This window comes from Phascolarctos cinereus, unplaced genomic scaffold, assembly GCF_003287225.1.
Source record: "Phascolarctos cinereus isolate Bilbo 61053 unplaced genomic scaffold, phaCin_HiC Scaffold_9;HRSCAF=440, whole genome shotgun sequence".
Lineage (NCBI taxonomy): Eukaryota > Metazoa > Chordata > Mammalia > Diprotodontia > Phascolarctidae > Phascolarctos > Phascolarctos cinereus.
The window spans coordinates 11,323,282-11,346,143 of NW_027556402.1; the positions used below are offsets into that span (position 1 = coordinate 11,323,282).

Here is a 22,862-nt window from a genome sequence, read left to right on the forward strand (position 1 = left end):
CTAGATAAGGAATTTAACAAATCACAGACTCCGAAACAGGCAAATACTCAGCTCCACCATCCTTGACCTCAGCAAGGATCTTTCCTCTCCTCCTTCCCCACAAAAGCACCAAAGAAGGTTGAAAACTCATAGTTATTTGGGCCTCATCAATGTTAACACACACGCACACACACACACACACACACACAAAATCCAGACATCTGTAATCATTAGAGAGAAATTTGGTTTCTCAACTTTATTTGTTGGTTACACATGGCACAGTTTAGGTGGTGGTAGCCAAAGCCCTACTCTTAGCAGCAGACATAGCATTTAGAGCAAGGAGAAAGATGAGTTTCATGCCAAGCAGAATGGAGACATAAGGGGTGGTGGAAAGAGGGTTAGAGAGGCTAGCAGGTGCATCAGAGGTCCTAACTGTGGTGAGTGAGGGAGTGGTATTGGAAGAGGAGGAAGAAGAAGGGGTAGAGAATTAATCGATAGAGCCTGATGCTGAGGTGATCAGAGATAATGATGAAGGTTGCCTAAGAGGAGAAATTAGCACTTTCCAAACTGACATTGATTAGATAATAGACGAGGCTAATGCTGGCCTCACATCCAGTGCTGGTAACCTGCCCATTGGTACATCCTCCCACTAGATTGACAATTCTGATCTGAACTCCAGCTATCTCATGAGTCTCATTGATTTTGGTGCCTTGATGCCCAATTATGTAGCTATTTAAGTCATTTGGAATGGTTAGTTCATGAGAAGTAGTCAGAGCAGATGTATCCAAACCCGCACTGAATCTAGTGGTGCCATGCATCATGGGAAAATGAGACTGTTGCATTGCCAACTGGTATAGCTTGGTCAACCTGTCTGTGAAATGGTGTACTGTCCTTGAATGGTATAGCCCGACCACCTGCAAGGATGACTGGAGAACTGAACCAGTTGGTACAAGGTAGTCTCCAAAATAACCGTGCAGATCTGTTTGACATATTCAATGATAGATTGTAGGATGGCAGCTGTAGTGACGGCATGCTCAGTTGAGTTTGGTAGCATCTCCCCGGCCCTTCTATGGTCTTTGCTTGACGTTGCATCCTCTTCTTCCAATGAGAGCACCACACTGGCTAGCAAGGACCACAAGCCTCACTGTCCTGTGAGATAAAAGGAGACTTCTGAAAGGAATAACTTACGTGTTTGCTGCTACACATTTGGTATGTCATATGAAATAATAACATGCAAATCTTTATTAACAAAGCTTAGTATGTTGCGAATATCATCTTTTTAATTATGACTCTACATGCCAACTGATTTCCAAAGAATATTTGTTAGGATGCCCTGATAAAAAGAATTATTCCTTAGAAAGTCCTGGACAGATGTGACAGGGCCAATCACTCCCTTAGCATCCTCTTACTTCCACAGTCTCATGATCTAAGTATAACCTTTCCTTCATCTAAAACAAACAAAAACCCTTTTAGAAATGTGAGTAAAGGTTTGTCCTTTTCACAAAAGGAGATTGACAGATAAATCACTTTATTTCTTCTTTTAATGTCAGATTTTCAAAATTAGCAGTTGTTTGCCCAAAAGCTGAAATGTTTAATTTGAAATAGAAAAAGAGGAAAAGGAAAATGTTTGGTGAATGCATATCTCCTGATGGCATCTGAAGTCATGATATAATGAGCAAATGACATTCCTTTCACGTCACCAGGAACTAAATATGGCTGCTTTCATTTTAGGACAGAGAAAGCAAATTATATCCCTTTTCTCCTCTGAGGGACGTGCCTACAGTGGTCTAAGGTGAGGAGATGGGATGGGGGAAGAAGATGAAAAAGTCCACTACACTTGTGTGGAAATCATAATGATTTTCAATAATTGCAGCAATTTGGGGGCTGAGTGGTGAATGCCAGTCATCCTTAATCAGCCCAGGCAGAAAGCACAATGTGGTATAATGCAAAGTGTTGAGCACAGCCTAATGAGGATTGCCTATGCATACACTTTGAAAAGATGACATTGGCAAGTGGAGTTTTACTGTGTGCCGTGTAGCAATCAAGGAAGCTGTGCAGTCTTTGATAAGCAACACCCTCTGAACGTATGAGAACATGGAGTGGATCATTTGAGCTGTTAGTTGGTGGCATCAGCATTGGAGTTTTAGATTTCCTGCCTTCTCCAATTTTGAAAGGATTTTTTTCTCCAGTTGTAAAACAGAGACAGGATTTCGTGGATCAAGACACTCTCTCCAACTCCAAAGCAGACATATCTGCCATCCTTTGTGATGCCTGTCTGTCTCCCTCTTTAAGTGACATTGTGTGACCACGCGTCAAGGAACGCCATTGTAATCTCCCAGGAATTAAAGTGGAAAAAGTAGCATATTTATAGAGAGCTTTAAGATTTGCAAATCACTTTTTAAAGTGTCATTTGATTCTGTTTATGTCATTATCATCATTGTATAGAAGAAGAAACTGCAGTTGAGAGATGTTAGGTGACTTGCCCAGGGTCACGTAGTTAAATTCTTTGACACAGGATTTGAACTCGGTTCTTCCTGACTTCATATCCAGTGCTTTATTCTTTATGCCATACCACATTGTTGCTTTAAAATGAGACAAAGGGCAGTAGAAAAGTTCATGTTCATTGTGAACAGTTTGCATTGCATTACAGTTAAGTAATCACTAAGAAGGGATGAAAAGGATGTTATCAGGGGCAGCTAGGCAGTGCAGTGGATAGAGTACCAGCCTTGGAGACAGGAGGACCTGAGTTCAAATGTGACCTCAGACACTTGTTAGCTGTGTGACTTGGGCAGGTCACTTAGTCTCGATTGCTTCCCCCACCCCCCAAAAGAGTAAAGGATATTATTGAAAAAGTGTATAAATGAGAAAGATCAGCAGTAACATATGTGACTGGGTACTCCACTGAGATCCTTGGGATATCAGTAGAGAGTAAGAAAGATCCCCATCGGATGGCTGGAGCTCTGTGGTAAAAGCAGTTTTAATGAGTCCAAGTTCAGATATGTCCTACATAAAGTTGCCCTAATCAATATCTATTCACAATTAGTCAAGTCAACAAGTCGAATAAAGCATTTATTCTACTCTTACTATGTGCCGGACTCTGTGCTAAGTATGGGAGATAAACAAAGAAATGCAACAAAAACACTCTCTGATCTCAAAGAGCTCAATCAAATGGGGAAGACAATCTGTAAGCAAATGCACACAAGCAAACTATGTGTATACTGTGTGTATACACACATCTACATGCACACATTGTATATGTATGAGTGTGTGCACACATACATGTATCTTTCTCTGTCTCTATATATACATACATCTATATATAGATATATATGATCTCTCTCTCTCTATGTATATATCTATATATCTATATATATATATATATATATATATATATATATATATATATCTATCACATATATGTGTTAGAAATCATCTCTGAGGGAAGGCTCTAGCCTTAAGAGGTCAGGAAATTCTTCTTGTAGAAAGTGAGACTTTAGTTGGGACCTGAATGAAGCCAGGGAAGCCAGGAGATGTAGCTGAGAGAATTGCAGGCAGGAGGGACAACCAAGGAGAATGGCCAGAATTAGGGGATGGAGCATCTTGTGTGAGAAACAGTAAGGAGCTCAGAGTGAATGGAAGAGAAGAAGGGGAAAGAAGAATAGAAAGGAAGGCAGGTAGCTCTTCAAAAGGCCCTTAAAAGCTAGAGTGTTTTCTATTTGATCCTGGGGGTAATAGGGATCCACTAGATTTTATTGAATTTTATTTTATTGGGGCAGGGGGATGTTTTATGGCCAGACATATTTTAGGAAGATTAAGTTGATAGCTGAGTGGAAGATGGACAGGAGTGGGGATTGACTTGAGGCAGAAAGACCAAACAGAAGGCTGGTTGTTCATTCAAGTTATGAAGTAAGCTAGCCAATTGATACAACTTCATGGTTATTAACTTGATATACAACTTCAATGACAGTGAAGGGTAACAAATGTATACCCTCTGAACTGCTGAGACACCAGAACCTTGGGGGGATGCTTTTGGAGGTATCATAGGAGAATGTGGAGAAAAAAAAAACATCCCAGGAGGGAACCTGTGCTTCGATTACTGTCTGCACTGACCCAGAGACAGAGATAGAGAGACCCAAAGACACCCAGAAACATCCTTAGCATCATACAAACACTGGAGAATGAAGTCCACCCTCTGTAAGATTAAAGTTGTCACCCTAGTGGTTGCCCTGGTCTTCAGTCTTGAAGAAGAAGATCAGCTTCTGAAGTCTTGGGCTCTGGCTGTCATCACTTACCTTCCACCAGCTGCTTAGCTCTTCTCCGTCATTCTCTTCCTCTTGTGAGGTACACTCACAGACACACACACACACACACACACACACATATATGTCAAATCCTTCATCAGTTCTTTCCCTGGATGCAGATACCCTCTGCCTTCATATGTCTTTTGCAGTCAATTTGGGCATTTATAATAGTCAAAATGACTTAGTTGATCAAAGCTGTTCTTAAAACAATATTGCTTAAAACAACTAACAAGCTTCTTTCTACCTTAAACCTTCTTTAAAGCTCAACTCAAATCCTGTCTTATGCAGGAAGTCATTCCCGGTCCCCCAGTTGCTACTTGCTTCCTCTCTCAGTTTACCTTCCATGTACTCTGTTAGGTGTCTTGCATATACCTAGTTCTTTACATGTGGTCTTCATTAGAATGTGAGCTCCTTGAGGGCAAGGCGCTGAGGTTCTTTCGGCTTTTATTTGTATTACCAGTGCTTAGCACATATCTGGTCCATGGTCAGCAGTTAACAAATTTGTTGTTGTTTTTCACTCATTTTTAGTTGTGTCTGACTCTTCCTGACCCCACTAGGAGTTTTCTTGGCAAAGATACTGGAGTGGTTGGCCATTTTCTTCTCCAGCTCATTTTACAAATGAGGAACTGAGGCAAACAGGGTTAAGTGACTTGCCCAGGGTCACATAGCTAGTAAGTTGTCTGAGGATGGATTTGAACTCAGGTCTTCCTGACTCCAGGCCTAGCATTCCATCTACTGCAGCATCACTTAGCTGCCCCACCCCTTTATAAACTGACTATTAAGCCAGATGCAAAGGACTCTAGCTACTGGCTCGTTCTAATTAAAGTATTCTGTGACATTTTATTGACCTTCTTCACTATGTAATATAGATCAGGAGTGCAATGATCAAAGCAGCACATAATTTGCTAAAACCCTTTTCCACTTAACAAATGTTTATTAAGGGCCTACATGAAATCCACTAGCATATTTGTTTTTCAATTATGTTTGGTCCTCCTGTGCTCAAAAGATTGGACCAGGCTGCCTGCCTTTCATCTCCTAAGTTTTGACATATCTTGCAAGCTCATTTTTACAAGCTTATTCCAGTGGAAAATCGTAATTCAGATATACAAATGTAGAGTTGATGTATAATTTTTGGCGTTCTATGCAGCATAGAAAACATCAGATTAAATGACCATTTTTTTTGCTTTTTTAATATAAATTTATTTATTTTTAGTTTTCAATATTCACTTCCACAACTTTTTGAGTTCCAAATTTCTCACCCCCCCCACTCCAAGATGGGATGCATTCTGAATACCCCCTCCTCTGGTCTGCCTTCTCTTCTATCTCTTCCCCCTCCCTTCTCTTATCCCCTTCCCCTTCTATTTTCCTGTAGAGCAGGATAGACTTCTGTACCCCATTTCCTGTATTTCTTATTTCCCAGTTGCATGTGAAAACATTTTTTTTAAAAATGTGTTTTTAAAACTTTGAGTTCCAAATTTTCTCCCTTCCTCCCCCCCCCCCTCATTGAAAAGGCAAGCAACTCAATATAGGTTGTACATGTGCAGTTATGCAAAACACTTCCTTAGTAGACATGTTGTGAAAAACTAACTCTATTTCCCTTAATCCTATCCTGCCCTCCCATTTATTCTATTCTTTCTTTTGACCCTGTCCCTCCTCAGAAGTATTTGCTTCTGATTACCCTCTTTCCCAATCTGCCCTCCTCTATATCACCCCCTGCTCTCTTGTCCCCTTCTCCCCCTATTTTCCTGTAGGGTAAGACAGATTTCCATACCCAATTGAATGTGTATGTTATTCTCTCCTTAAGCCAAATCCTATGAGAATAAGATTCCCTCATTCCCTCTCACCTTCCCCTGTTTCCCCTCCACTGTGAGAGACTTTTCTGTTTTTTTTTTGTGAGATAATTTACCCCATTCTACCTCTCCCTTTCTTCTCCGAGTATCATCCTTCTCATCCCTTAATTTTATTCTCCAGATATGACCCCTTAATCTTCAACTCACCCTGTGCCCTCTATCTATCTATATATACATACATACAATTTTTTTCCTTCAACTACCCTAATACTGACAAAGTTCTCATGAGTTACAAATATCATCTTTCCATGCAGGAATGTAAACAGTTCAATCTTAATAAGTCTCTTATGATTTCTCTTTCCTGTTTACCTCTTCATGTTCCACTGGAGTCCTGTATTTGAAAGTCAAATTTTCTGTTTAGCTCTGGTCTTTTCATCAGGAATGCTTGAAAGTCCTCTATTTCACTGAATGACCATTTTTTCCCCTGAAGGATTATACTCAGTTTTGCTGGGTAGGTGATTCTTGGTTGTAATCCTATCTCCTTTGCCCTCCAGAATATTATATTCCATGCCCTGCGGTCCTTTAATGTAGAAGCTGCTAAATCTTGTGTTATCCTGATTGTGTTTCCACAGTACTTGAATTGTTTCCTTCTGGCAGCTTGTAATATTTTCTCCTTGACCTGGGAACTCTGGAATTTGGCTACAATATTCCTAGGAGTTTTCCTTTGGGGATCTCTTTCAGGAGGAGATCTGTGGATTCTTTCAATTTCTATTTTGCCCTCTGGTTCTAAATATCAGGGCAGTTTTCCTTGATAATTTCTTGAAAGATGATGTCTAGGCTCTTTTTTTGATCATGGCTTTCAGATAGTCCAATAATTTTTAAATTCTCTCTCCTGGATCTATTTTCCAGGTCAGTTGTTTTTCCAATGAGATATTTCACATTGTTTTCTAATTTTTCGTTCTTTTGGATTTGTTTTACAGTGTCTTGATTTCTCATAAAGTCACTGTCTTCCAATTGCTCTATCCTAATTTTTAAGGAAGCATTTTCTTCAGTAATCTTTTGGACTTCCTTTTCCATTTGGCCAATTTTTCTTTTTAGGGCATTTTTCTCCTCATTGGCTTTTTGGACCTCTTTTGCCATTTGGGTTAGGCTGTTTTTTAAAGTGTTATTTTCTTCAGTATTTTTTTGGGTCTCCTTAGCAAGCTGTTGACTTGTTTTTCATGATTTTCTTGCATCACTCTCATTTCTCTTCCCAGTTTTTCCTCTACTTCCCTTACTTGCTTCTCAAAATCCCTTTTGAGCTCTTCCAAGGCCTGGGACTGATTCATATTTTTCTTGGAGGCTTTGGATGTAGGAGCTTTGATTTTGTTGTCTTCTGGTTGTATATTTTGATCTTCTTTTTCACCAAAGTAAGATAATATAGTCTGACTCTTTTTGCGCTGCTTGCTCACGATCCCAGCCAGTTACTTGAGTTTTAAACACCTTGTTAAGATAAGAGTCTGCTTCCAATATGGAGAGTGTACTGTCCTAAGCTTCAGGGGTTTGTGTAGCTGTTTTCAGAGATACTTTTAGGGACCTGTAAATTTTCAGTTCTTGCAAGGTGGTATGATAAGGGGCGAGGTGTTTACTCCTTTCCTGGCCTGTGACCACAAGTACTCCTTTCTGTCCTGTAAGTGTGAGGAGGGGTTCCTCTGCACAGCCACTAGAAGCTCCACCATGCCAGAGCTCCTCCTTACCCCAGCACTGCCGCCCAGAACTGTGACCCAGATCCACACACGGGCAAAGCAAGATATTCCTGCCTCAGCACTGGCAAAGAGATCCTTGCAGTCCATCTCTGATCAGCCACTGGATTCCCCTCAGTCTGTGGGCCAGAAGCTCGGGAAGTAGCTGCCCCCCCCCCCCCCGACCAGGGCCAGGCTCTTGGGGAATGGAGCTGAGACCCTGCCTTCCTCTCTCAGCACCGACAGAAACAGACTTTTCCCACTGACCTTCTAAGTTGTCTTTGGTGTTCATAGATTGAGGAGTCTGGACACTGCCACAGCTGCCATGTGATTCAGTCCTCTGAGGCCTGCTCCAGGTTTGCTGCGGCCTGCGTGCCCAGCCAGGTGCGATACACCTTTCTGATCAATCATCCAGGTTGTCTTGGGCTGGAAATTTGTTACACTCTGTCTTTTTGTCGGTTCTGCTGCTTCAGAATTTGTTTGGAGCCATTTGTTATGAGCATTTGGAGGGGTTTGGGGGAGAGCTCAAGCAAGTCACTGCTTTCACTCAGCCATCTTGGCTCCACCCCTGACAATTTTCTTTTGAGCTCAAGTGCAATGAAATTGAAAATTTTTTTCACTCTAAGTATAAATTTTTTATCATTTGGCAATGAACTATTATTTTTTTTTACTTCCAGAGAAAAATTTTAGGAGATTGCCCCTGTTTAAAGCAATGTAAGAAATATTTATTGTTGTTGTGTTATTTCCAGCTCTTTGTGATCCCACTTGCGGTTTGCTTGGCAAAGACACTGGAGTGGTTTGACATTTCTTTCTCCAGCTCATTTTACAGATGAGGATACTGAGGTAAACAGGGTGAAGTGGCTTGCCCAGGGACACATAGCTTATAAGCATCTGAGGATAGATTTGAACGCAGGTCCTCCTGACTCCAGGCCCAGCACTCCGTTCACTGCAGTGTCACTTGGCTGCCCTGGGCAAGTAGGGCTTCCTAGTACCAGCCATTGTATGATGAGCCACAGACACAAAGACATAAATCAAACAGTTCTTACCCTCAAGAAGTTTGCATTTTCTTGGGAGGGAGTAACACAGCACTATCAATGATACATTTGTGCAAAACAAAACAAAACAAAACAAAAACTATGTATGATTATCCCTTCCACATCACAGGAGTTAGGGGCATGATATCCCCAGGATCTGGAAAATTGGTTGAAATTTTTTGGCCCTCCCTTTTTACCAGAGAAGAAGTGTGAATTTTTCTTTTATGGGGTATTTACACTACTATACATATATTTTATGCATTTCTGAGTTTCTAAACTTTTTCTGTGTCATCAGCTGGCCTTAGCATGTCATCTGTGGTTTCTGCAGAACTCCCCCCAAATTCCCATGTAACTTCTTATGTCTACCCACAATATATCTAAACCTCGATATATTCAAAGTCACAAGGTAGAAAGGATAACTGTATACAGCAGTGACCACTGGGGAGGGGTCAGAAAAGGTCTCTTGTAAGAGAGGGCACTAGAGCTGCGTGAGCCTTGAAAAGGAAGCTAGGGTTTACAACAAGTAGAGGTAAAAAAATAAAAAAGGCATCTTAAGCCATGGCTTAGTCTATGTAAAAGCAAAGAGGAAACGAAGAAGGAGATGAAAAGTTCAAGACCACACAAGGGGTAGACAGGATCACAGATGACAAAACAGATAATTTTGATTAAATTAAAACAAAAGTTTTTGTACAAACAAATCTAATAAAGCTAATATTAAAAATGGAGCAATTAACTGGGAGGGGTTTGCAACAACATTCTCTGATAAAAGTCTCATTTCTAAGGTATATATGGAACTGATTCAAATTAAAACAAAAAACCCCACAATTACCAAGTTGATAATTGTCTACAGATATGAACAGACAGTTCTTAACAGGAAAAATGTAGTTTATCTATAACCATATTAAAAATTGTTCCACATCTCTAATAACTTCAGAAATGGAAATTAAAACAAATCAGCTCCATTTTACAACCATGACAGTGACAAAGATGACAAAAAATGGAAAATGAGAAATGTTAGAGGGGCTCTGAGAAAACAGGCAGAGTAATGCATGGTGGGTGGACTTGAGGATGATTATAACAGTTCTGGAAAGCAATTTGGAATTACATAAAAAGTTACTGAACAATATATCTCCTTAGACTTAGCTATACCAATGATGGGTCTATACTCAAAAGAGGGCAAAGAGAGAGGAAAAGGTCCTTTATGGACAAAAACATTTATAGCAGCTCTTTTAAGGGTGGCAAGACCCTGGAAACTATCCAACAATTGAGGAATGGGTCAATAAAGTGTGGTATATGAATGTGACAAAGTCTTATTATGCTGCAAAAAGTGAGGAAAGTGATGATTAAAAAAAAGTATGGAAAGACTTATGTGAACTGATTCAGAGTAAAGTGAGAAGAAACAGGAGAATAATTTATATAATAACAACAATGCTGTAAAAACCAACAACTGAGAGGGATAGGAACTGTGAGCAGTGTGATGATCATTCATGATTCTAGAAAATCAACAAAGAAATGTGTTATGCATGACAAAGAAGTGATAGATTTAAGGGTAGAATGAAATGCATATGTGTATTCATACACTCATATACATATATACTTACATGCATACATGTGTATATATGTACATACACATATATACACACATACACACATGTTTACCTATTAGAGAAATTTGTTTTACCTGACTGGGAGTACTTATTAATTTTTTTGGGGTTTTTTTCTGTATTTTTTTTTCCAATGGGGTGGGAGGAGAGGGAGGGAGGGAGAGAAAATAGATTTCTGTTCACTAAAAAAAAATAAAAAGAAGTGGGGGGTGTCTTACAGATGTAGAATATTGGATGCACATTCAGATGAGGCCATTGTTATTATTAGCTTTACTTAATTTTGTTACAAGAGATCTCTCATAAACCAAGAATAATAGATAAATATATTAACGTGTAAGTTATAATGTAAAAACAAAACATCGATAAAATTGAAAGTGACCAAAAAGTGTAAGAGCAATTGTCAGTATCACAGTCAACAAGGCACAATGGGTGCTAGATAGATGCTAGAGACTTGAAATATTGTGCAAATGGGGAATTTTCTCCCAACGAGAAAATGTCTACAATAAGCAAGGCAGTATGGACTCATGGATAGAGAACTAGGTTCAGAAGCAGGGAGAACTACATAAAAGTGTATGACCTGGAACAAGTTACAACCTCTTAGTGGCTCAGGTAAATACTCTAAGATGACAAGTTTCAGAGAAGGGGCCAACCTGTTTCCATAGAGGAATTTCTTCTTTGGGAGTACCCTATGCTTCCAAAAACACAGTACTAGTCCCTATCCTTATCCTTAATCCTATCCTATTTCCACTATAAATACAATAACTCTCTTTCTCTTCCTACCACTCATTTTAATTCCTGTACATGACGTTCCATCTATCATCTCCATGTCTTTGCACAATGGTAGCCCCAAACTTGGAAAGCCCTTTTTCCTCCCTTCTGATGGGTAGAATCACCACCTTCCTTCAAATCACAAGTCAGATGCTTCTTCCTAGTCTAGACCTGTCCTAATCCTCCAATTATTAGCTTCCCTTTCTTTTACAAATTACTTTTATATGCACTTTGTATTTTGGGATCATAGCCTTGGGGCTGGAAGGGATTAGATATTCAGTTCAATTCCTTCATTTTTACCTGTGAGTAAACTGAGGGCAAGAGAGGTTAAGTGACTTTTCCAGGATCACATAGCTAATTGGTGTCTTGAGTAGAATTGGAACCCAGGTCTTCCTGACTGAAAAATTGGTTCTATCTTTACCACATGACTTGTGTACAAGTTATATCCCTATTGGAAGAATGCAAGCCCTTTGAGGGCAGAGGCTACCTCATTTTAAAATTTGCATCTTTAGTACCTAGCATAGTTTTACACACACACACACACACACACACACACACACGCACACGCATGCACGCGCTCACACTGTATAAAACAGATATTTAATAAAATTTTGCTAAGTTGAATTGAAGAGAAATTTACAGACACCTACAATGACATTAGAAAATTATTTGGTCAAGAAGACATACTAAAAAGACCGACCTTAAGAAAATTACAGATTTTAATAAATATTTGCAACTATTATTTATATTCACTTGAAAATATTCCTGAAAGTTTCACCAAGAGAACTGCAGGTTACCACGTTCTTGGACTTGAAGGAGAGTCACCTGGAGGTTTCAGATAAAAATGGAAATTCTAAAATGAGAGTGAACATTTGTATAGTTCCTTATTACTCAAGCTGACTGGCTCTAATTGCAAGCAACTGAAAAAGTGACTTAATGTGTTAGCCTAAAACAGTACATGAGGAAAGATAGCATAGAAGGAAATTGGATGAATTAAGAGTGAATTAGAAGGTTTCCAGGAGAATTAAGAATTGTGTTAATAAAGACTGTTTGAAAGCTTCTACTTAAAAGCTTGAAGCTAAGAAAACACACCCTAAGTGAAGTATAAACAATAGAAGGATGGGGGAACTATTTTGGGAAGACTTTTAGTTGATCAATTTCAAGATCCCAGCGGTAATACGTCAAGACCATCTTGTGTCTAAACCTGACAGGGGAAAGCTTTTAGAGGGAAGGAAATTTGGAGGAGAGAAATAGAACAGTACTTCAAGTCTCCATGATTTCATTCATACAGGTACTGCCTCCAGCAATGCAGATCCCAACTTCTCTGTTCTCTAGTAGACATCTAGGTGGCATGATGGATAGAGTGCTAGACCTAAAGTAAAGAAGACATGAGTTCAAATTCAGCCTCAAGCACTTACTAGCTGTGTAATTTCCCCCACCTCAGTTTTGTCTTCTCTAAAATAAGGATGAGAATAGCACCTACCTCACGGGGGTGTCGTAAGGATAAAATGAGATAATATCTGTAAGGTGTTTTGTAAACCTTAAAGTGCTATATAAACATTAATAGTTATTATTATTATTATCATTATTGTCCATTAAGAGACCTTTCATCTTCAGAACTCCCACCCTGTGGTCCTGCTGATTTGACTGGTGATCTCCTCCTAGGGCACCAACTGTGTGACTCCAGGACCAGAAATTATGCCCTGAGGACATAACTTTTTCACCCCTCAATCCCCAAGAGTCTGATTGATGTGTCATCTAAAGTCTACTTTGGGTGGGTCCAAGCATGCTTCACTCAGCTCTCTGGCCATCATCTTGCTAGACACCTTGTAAGTCCCCTCCCCTTTCAAGTCCTAGAACAATAATGAAATTAATCATTGCCATCAATTCTAGAAAGGCTCAGCAAAGATGATAGTACCAGGGGATTGCAGGGTATAGAGATAGGGAAGATGGGGGGCCTGGAGGACCATTGAAGATGACAAAAAGGCATATGGTAAAACTTGGTCCTCTTCCATTTCATCAGAGAAAAAGGAATTGTTGGCTACCACTTCATCCAAACTTTTGAACAGGAGAACAGTTTAGGCAAGGGGTGAAGGCACCCCAAGTGGTGATGTTCTTTCTGCCCAACCATTCCAAGTGGGTTCTTGGATGACCCCACTAGTGGGGAAACCAAGAGGATTTTTCCATTTCCTGCTGCTGCTGCTGGTAACAAAAACAGTTACCAGCTTTCAGGATGTCAAGGGGGGAGGGCACTAACAACTGAGGGGACCAGAAAGTTTTCATGGAGGTGGTAGTAACTACCCAAGTTGTGCTTCAAAGGAAGTTTGGGTTTCTATAAGGCAGAAGCGCAGAGGCACAGCTTTATATGCATGCATGAGCTTACAAAGGATCCAGTTTTTGAAGGAAGTAAGAGATAACAAAGCAGAGTGTAGATAGCTTTTTTCTAAGTAGCTGATTCTGAAAGGATAGATCATAGATTTTCATCAGAAGGGACCTTTACATGTCATCTAGTCTAATTCCTCACTCTTATCCAAGGTCAGATTCTCCAAATGGTAGCTAATTTCACAGGTTCAATGAGTAATTTGAGACAGAATTCCTAAAAAATAGAGCTCATGAGCCCCAACTGGTGAGCATGCTTTTGTAATCAGCTACTAGATACAATAAGCTCAAAACAAAGGCATTTACTTACATAGTAAATCAATGGCTATAATACATTTCTAACCTTAGGCCTCGGACACACTGTCCCCAAAATACAAAGAACATCCTTTTGTTGATTGGGCACAAACCTAGAATACATTGGAAATGAGGTTACACATATGAAAAACACATTTGGCCAAGGCAACTCATGTGCCTGGTACCACAGAGCCCCGATGTCTTTGTGATCCTCATGTCATCCTTCTCTCCACTTTCTTATAGGAATATTGGTTCAAGCAAATTTTGGCCCCACTTTTGGAAGAATCCATCCATTGGATGAGACTACCATGCTGGGAACTCCAGAATGGGGGAATAGAAGAAAAGTGAAGGTATTGGAACTGGAGTATAGGATGATGAAGAGGAAGTTATTTGCTCACAGTGGCCTAATCAAGGGTTCTCTTTTTAGACCCAAGGTACAAAATCAGAATAGGCCAAGAGCAAAAGAAGTTTGATGCCATAACCTGATAGCTGTGGTGCACTAGAAAGGATGCTGGATTTGGAATCTAAGAACCAGGGTTCAAATCCTATCTCTGCCAATTAATACATATGAGACCCTGCATAAGTCATTTTTAAGCTTCTATGTTTCAGTTTCCTCAACAATAAAATTAAATGACTGAACTATATGACTTTTAAGTTACTTTCTAATTTTACATCTATGATCCTATGAGTTTTATGAGTTTTTTGTTCTCTTGCTTATAAATGAATAAATTAAAAAAAAACATTTATGAAGCACTTACTGTGTGCCAAGCATTATGCTAAAAGCTAGAGATACAAATAGAAAAGCAAAATAATCCCTGCTCTCACATTCTAATGGGAAACACAACACATGTAGTTCTTCTGCAAAGCAGATGGAAAAGCCCAATGGTCCTTAGGGTTTAATGGCAAAGCAGATAATAATTTATCTTCTTTAGTGTCATTTCCATTGATAAAACCATATGTTTTTCCTAGAGTTGAACCATTTCACAGTGCTAGGGTTCCTGGTAGTGAGAATTTTCTTTTCTGGATCTTCAGTAGCTCTTGTTTCTCAGGGTGCCTGCAGAATCAGTTCACAGGACACACCTCCATAAGCTTTATTTCCATAGACAATGACTGTAGGAGCCAATTTGGGAGCAGGGCTGGTTTTTTAGGGGGCATTATTATTTTGGGGGCTCGGGCTTATCTACTTGTTTGTGGTAGTCGGTGAACGATTAGTATTGGTGGTGGTTGGAATAGCAACTCCCATCTCAAAAGATCTTGCTTGTCCTAATGATGGTGATTTGGGTTAGTCTGGAAGTAAGACAGTGGTCTGCCATTCCCAGGGCTCTTTGACTCTGGGTCCTGGACTGTTTTTATGAAGGTTTGAGGGCGGGTGGTAGTCAAGGTGGTGTCAGTGGTTTGAAGAACATGGCGTATGCTGCCTCCTATATCTTTAGACAGGGGGCTTATTTGCGCAGGCAGTGGCAGCTGATTGATATTTGGTGCAGTCAGGATGGTGTTCCCTTTTGCCCCCTTGGATGATGGCTTGGGGGAGGGGACATCTGCAAGCAGGGCCAGTGGCCTGCGTGGTGCTACTATTCATTGTGGCTTCTGGGCTTACCTGCCCTTCAATAGTAGTTGCCTGAGGTGGAGATGGTGGTGATGACATGCCTCTTCTCCACAAAATTTGCTCTTCTAGATAATATCTGCAGGGCCAAACTGTACATAAGACAGACAACCTGTAGACCCTGGAGCTCTTGAGACTTGAGTGCTAGGCTATAGCTTAAGGGAGTTCAAGGGCATAGGAGCTAGTAGTAGAATTAGTTCCTGGAGTAGAGGAGTATGCAAGGGAGTGCTAAACTGTTCCACCTGGGAGTAAGTAGCTTCCTCATGGTGGCATAATATTAAAAAAAAACCATATAAACAAACAAAAAAAACACCACACTGTATTCAAAAGCCTTACTAGGTTTGAGTCCTGTCATGGACATTTCTTAGCTGTGTGACCTTGAGTAAATCCCTTGTCCTCACTATATTGTAGTTTCTTCATTTGTGAAATACAAATGGCAACATTTCCCTGCTTACAGTGTGGGTAGGAAGGCACTTTGAAAACCCTGCAGTGCTATAGCTAGTTATTATTCTTAACATAGTTGTAAGGAGACTGGAATGAAATTTCCTTTGGGCTCAGCCAGAGGTTACTTTTAGACTGGGTGAAAACTCCAAGGCTTTTTTTTTTTTTGAGAATAAGCTCATTCCTTGGTACAAATGATTTACAAAGCTCTTTAGTGCTATCCTTTCTATCATTACGTACAGAATACCCAGAATAGAAGAGAAAGGGACCAGAGAAAGCATCTGCCTCAATCAGTCACTGGGAAGGATTACATGGAAATTGACTGGGATCTCTGTTTAGTGGAGATGGTTCCTGGGGAGGGTTGTTTTTTAAGGCACTACTTTTCTCAGATACTGGAAGGAATTCCCTCCATATTAAGCATTCTTATTAATTTCAGGGTAATCTATCAAGTTGGATGGGGGAAAAATAAATCTTTAATTTCAATGTAATTGATTTCCTTTATAATCCTGTGTCTTTTAGTTTTTTCATTTAAAATTATTATTCTGAGAAAGTATCCCTGGTCTTCACCAGACTGCTGTGGGGTCTCCTGACACACAGAAAGATTGAGAATTCCCACTTTAAATCCAAAGGATTTTTTCATTTAGTGAATAGGAAATGACCCCACTGATCCATCCCCTAACCCTGTTACTATAAGCAGATGACCTTCACTTTGAAGACAGGACTCTCCTTGTGTATTCATTCAGGCAACTGACAATCCTAGAAGATGAGTATGACAGGACACTCATGGGTTTTAATGTACATGATACACTTGTTTGTTGGTTAAGTAGTGATTTAAGTCAAAGGAAGACTCCAACTGAAGATTTTTTTTTTATGGATGGTTCCAAATATAGCCTGAACATTCACATTCATGTTTCCTGGAGAAGGAGGAGGTGATGCAATTTCCCTATAAATACTCCTCTTCTCAAAGCAAAAGACTGGAACTTGGGACTTTTATTATTCTTTCCCTCTTCCTTTTATGGGCTGCCCATTTCTGCTGAGTAGCAAAGAAGCATATTGAGAAAAAAGAAAGACAGCTTGGCTTTTAATTCTAACTGGATGCAGGAGAGGGAGAGGGAGAGGGAGAGAGGGAGAGAGAGAGAGAGAGAGAGAGAGAGAGAGAGAGAGAGAGAGAGAGAGAGAGAGACAGAGAGAGAGAGACAGAGAGACAGAGAGAGAGAAGGGTAGGAAGAATAATGGCCTATTGACCCAGCTATTTCCAGGAAAATTATGGGATAATTTAAATAGGAAGAGTTATGATCTTTTGTCTAAGACAGAAAAATATGGAGACAATTGTCTTCTGGGCATGTTGCTGAACTTCAGAAAGTGGTATTTTATTTGACTAAAAAAAGTCAATTGTTTTTATTATCGCATTTCTCAACTCAATATATTCACACTTATTTTGTAATTATAGGTAATATTGATAGACACATTATATATAGTGAACTCAATTCAACAAGCATGTATTAAATAGCTACTCCATGCCAGATCCTGTATTAAAGAGAGGATGCAAAGAAAAAAATGAGAACAGTTCCTGCCCTCAAGGAACTACCACTCTACTGGGGGCACACAACAGATATGAAGGTAAGTATTATACTACAAAGAAAATCGAGAAGGGTGAGAAAACAGGTTTCACGAAGGTGTAATTGACATTTATAAATGCACTTTACATACATTTCTTTCTTTGATTCTCACAGCAACCCTGTAGGGTAGGTATGTGAAGTATGATTATGACCCCAGTTTTATAGATGAAGAGACTGAGGTTCAGAGACATTAACTGACTTACCCTGGTCACACAGCTAGTAAATGGTAAAGTGAATAGAGTTTGGACTTAGAATCTGGCCTCAGATACTTACTTATTAGCTGTGAGACACTATGTAAGTCACTTTCCTTATCTGATGATCATAGCACCTACCTCCCAGGGCTGCTGTGAGGATGAAATGAGATTATATTTATAAATTTTTTTTTTTACAAACCTTAAAGCACTATATCAATATCAGCTGCTATTCCTGCTACCACCACCACCACCACCACCACCATCGCTACTACTACTATCACCACCACCATTAGTATTACTGCTACTACTACATTCCTAGAGTCAAGCACAGTGTCTGATACTTAATGCTCAATAAATGTTTGTTGATTGAATGAATTAGAAATAGGGAGAGAAAGAGCTACCACTCTGGACAGGAAAGGCTCAAATTTACACTTAAATAAGATAACAAGATGGGTTAAGAAAAATGAAAATGGTCCTAACTCTTCCTTGGTAATCTGGCAACTACAGATCTGATGCCTCAGTTGCCAAATTAAGTGAAGAGCAAATAATTTTTTTTGGAGGTGGGAGAAAGGGTAAAAGCCACATAAAACTGAAAAAGAAAGATTATACAGTTTGGGGATTATGTGTAACATTTCTTGCCATGAAATGATTCCTAACCGAAATTTAGGGAGGAATATCACAGTAGAAAAATGAAAAGGACTTAAAAACAGAGTTAGAGAATTCTAGGCAAAGCTCTAGGAGAGCTTCCTGAGGCTAATGTTAAGGAAATAAAAATTGTGCACAACCTCCACTGAGGGTCTGGGAGACTTGTGGTAGAAAAACCTAAAGTGACAATTGTGTTGAAAGATGCTCTGGAAGAAAGTAGCCAATAAAACATCATAATAGAAAGCAAGAAGGCAGCCATAAACACTAAATGCCCAGTGAAGTTGGTCATGACTTGACTGGCATTTCCTTCTTATCCAATTTTTTTTAAAAGGAGGTGAGTCATAGTTATTGTATAGAAAAATAAATGTTGTGAAAGTATAAAAAAAATTTGGTACCTGATGGCAGTGAAGGAGCAGTAAAAATTGAACATGGCTGCAAGGTTGCAAACCAGAGTGACTGGAAGAATCTTGATGTCCTCACAAAAGCAGGGATATTTAGAGAATTTGAGATGCCTATAGAATATTCAGGTAGAAATGTCAGTGATGGTGGAGTAGAATTCAGGAGAGAGTTCTTGTTCATCCTTCACTTTTGAAAAGGACCAACGACATCACAAATGATGTCTTGACTGGCTCCTAATTGGATTTCAATGAGGCAGAGTTGTGCAAAGTTGTCAGCCTTATTCTTTCTTCCTGAGTCACCTAAGTCCAGTGGTAAGACAAAGTTCAGGATGACTGGTGATGGGATGCAGTGGATGATCTTATAGCTTCAATGCCTGACCCAGCTCTAAGTGCTCTACAGAACCTGCTTCAGCCCCTTCCATGGCTGTTGGAACAAATGGTTCTCATTGGCCCATTCCCTGGGGAAGAAGTCTTCACATTCTCAAGGTAGACATCCCCCTAATTTACTGACAGATGTAAGGCTTGTCAGTTACCCTCAACCTAGTTTAACCTTCTATGGAGAGACAGTTTACTGGGGTGTGGCCACTGTACGTGCTATGGCTTCTTGGAGTCACAGGGAATAGTTGGGTAAAGGTAGACACCGAAGGCAGGTGAGCAGCCCTGAAAAAAGTAAGCCCTCATATCAGAGGTGCTAATCCTCCCTGAACACCCTATACACCAGTGGTAGGAGAGAGTCAAATGCTAGATATATAGATCTGGTAGTTATGGAAACAATTGAACTCATGGGAACTCTGTAGACCACCAAGGGTAGATTGTAGAGAGAGTGTGAAGAGACAGGCCAGGATAGAGCTTCGAGGAGCAGTCATGGTCGGGGAGGTGGGGGGGATGGGACAGGTGGTGTGGTAAAATAGGTAAGAAGAGATCCTGGTGAGAGCATCATCACATAAGCCAAGGAAGGAGAATGTACTCAGGAGAAGTTTTTTTTTTTGGGGGGGGTATGTCAACAATTTCAGAAAAAATCAAGGAGGTGGCTGGGTGAGAAAGGGCCATAAGGGACCATCCCTAATACCTGGAGAGAGCACTTTCAGTTGAGTTGGAAGACTGACGGCAAGGCGCTGAGAAATGGGAGTCCAAGAAATGGCAACATTGAGTTTGGATGGCCCTTGGAAGAGTTTGACTGAGAAAGAGAGAAGAGAAATCGGATTTTAGCACGAGAAAAGAACAGTCAAATGAATGGGGGTTTTTATATTTTCATTTCATTTTTAGTATTGGGGCCATTGGCATGTTTGTAGGCAGTGAGAAAAAAGCCATTAGGTAAGAACAAATTGAAGACTAGAAAGTGAGAAGGGATGGAGGATTCAAGTCCCAAGTAGATGGAAAGAGTGGGGACCAAGAGCACTAGTCAAGAGGCTGTCCTTGGCTCGGTGTTATGTAACAAGGTTTACAGAATGGCTTATAGTGCAGTATTTCTGGAGAGATTGTTGTCGTCTCCACAACCTTTAACATGCTCTTTTCCCCATTCTTCCATCTTTATCGTCCTTCTTTCCTGTCTGTCTGTCCGTTTGCCTCAATGCCTACCTGATTACTATATGCCTGTCTGTCTACCACCCTGCCTACTTCCTTCCCTGCCTGCTTGTTCACCTGTCTGCACACCTGTTCTTATTTAACTTGACTTCTGGAACTCACAAGGCCCCTGTTTCTATCCTTCCCCAGCAGGGCACCCTCAGAGCAGCAAATTACAATATTTATAGTTTACTGTTAGCAGTAGGATTAGAAAGACAAAATAGTAAGATGTCATGAATGTGTTGAATATGAGAATGATTTCAACAGAACCATTTTCACAAGTTTCTGGGGGAAAATTAACTCTTCGTCTTCCCTTCCTGCTTCCCTTGTACATCTGCAGTTTAAGCAAACAGTGCCAGATCATTCCTTTTCTTCTAGCTGTTTCAGAAATTCAAAAGGATTGCCACCGAATGAAAATTAAATTGTACTAGGGAGGGAGAAAGCAACTCTTAAGTGCTGTGAATCACAATCCTGGAATTTAGAGAACAAAATATTCTGATAAGGAGTGGGTTTGCTTGGACTTTTGTTTTTTCGAGATGCGTTCATGCTTAAGCTGTATGGAAAAACATAATAGATTGAATTCAGCAAAACACTGGAAATTTCACTTTTCCTTAAGTGGAATCACAGTAATCTCTCTCTCTCTCTCTCTCTCTCTCTCTCTCTCTCTCTCTCTCTCTCTCTCTCTCTCTCTCTCTCTCTCTCTCTCTCTCTCTCTCCTTCTCTCTCCCTCCCTCTCTCCCTCTCTCCCTCCCTCTCTCCCTCTCACCTCCCTCTCTACTTTACTCATGAAGTCAACAAGATTTGGGTTTACTTACAGGATTCTATTTTTTATTTCTTTGTTTTTAGATTTATTTGTGTTTTGCCTTCCTCACAAGAATCTCAGAGGAAGAAGACACCTCATTTCCATTACATTCAATCCCCACTTGAGTTAGAATATTCTCTACAATTCCCCACAAGTGATCATCAAACTTGTACCTGATGACTTCAGTGAGGAGGAGTCCATTGCCTCCTGAGGCAGCTCATTCCCCTTTCTGATATCTCTGATGGTGAGGTTGGTTTTCCTGACATTGCTTCTAAACCAAACGATTCCCTTGGAATTCCACTTTCCCTTGAGTAGAATCACAAGTTATATTTTCTATTTGTGTGGAAGTGGGTGAGTGAGTATGTGTAATTTGGCTTGCAACTGAGACATCTAAAGAACTCTTGAAGTTATTTCTGCAGATGCTAAAATAGCTCTTGGAAAGAACATGGGCCTCCTAGGGCCTTCCCTTCTTCTGTTCCTTGGGACATTGTAATAATGGGAAGCTATCCATTTCATTTGTTTGGCTAAGCAGTCCTATGTGATGACAGTGCTTTCTAAGACAAACCTGATGAATGCCCAATCAGATTTCCCTGTAGCAACTGACTGTTTTTCAATAAAATATCTCCACAAGAATAAGCAGTAGGTAACAATATCGCCCAGTCTAAGTAAATACTTATGTTGGTAACAGTTGGAAACTCCTTTGCACTGCAATAATCTTCAAAGGAAATGTCCTTTCTCCTTCTTTCTTCTAGAACCTTGGTTTCCAAGATGTTTTCAGGGGATCCTCAAGATGAAAACTATTTCCTAATAATACTAACACATTTTAATTTCAAATCCAGTAAATTTCAATACATATAACCTACATTAAAAAAAAAAGCTCTTTGGCATCCTCAATAATTGTTCAAGAGTGTAAAAGGGTCCAAAGATCACAAAGTGTGAGATGTACTGATCTAGAAGAAAGCTTCCCAACCTGAGGAACATTTGTCAAGGAGTTACAGGGACTATTTAATAACTGTACTATCTTATTATCCTAGTCTTTTATTACTATGTGCCAATATCCTGTAAACTCTAAATTTTGTTGTCCTTCACACAGAAGAAGGGGTTCAGGTAGTTAACTAAAAGCCCAGGGTCACGGAACTAATGACAATTGGGAGCTCCTGCTTCAGATGGAAGTCTAGGAAGCTCTCAGTTGAAGGGAGTGGTTGAGCTACAGCACATCATTGTATGGGATGCCGCTCTCTACGATCCGTCAAGATCAAACTCTCCCACACTTCTTGTGGGCAAAATGAGCTCCACAAAGTCTTTCTATCTGGTTTCAGGTTTGACTCTGCTGTCCAGTGAGTCAGTGGCAGTCATAAGCTCCTGAGGCTGTGGGAGGGACTGAAAGTTTAAATGGCCTTCACATATGATCATAGAGCATCTCAAAGAGATCCAAGAGGAGCCCAGATCATAACAAATTTAGAACTGGAAGGGACCTCAGGAGCCAAATGGTACAGACTCCTTTTATGGAGTAAACTGAGAATCTAGGGAGATTAAATCATTCACCCCAAGCTCACACAGGCAGTAAGCAGGAGAGATAAGATTTCAGCCAGCCAGGTACTTTGACTGAAGATCTAGTCCTTTCTCCCTACTGCACCAAGATGACCCCTTGATAATAATGAATGATGTAGTAAATGACGTCCAAGTATGGAGTCCCAGACCGGGTGAGATGATATCTTTTTAATGGG

The 22,862-nt window shown here is 40.1% G+C and overlaps 1 pseudogene; it reads right to left on the reverse strand.

Annotated features, from left to right (window-relative positions):
- Positions 1-235: 235 nt before the first annotated feature.
- Positions 236-22,862, reverse strand: part of LOC110222997 (poly(rC)-binding protein 2-like) — a 30,212-nt pseudogene continuing 7,585 nt past the window's right edge.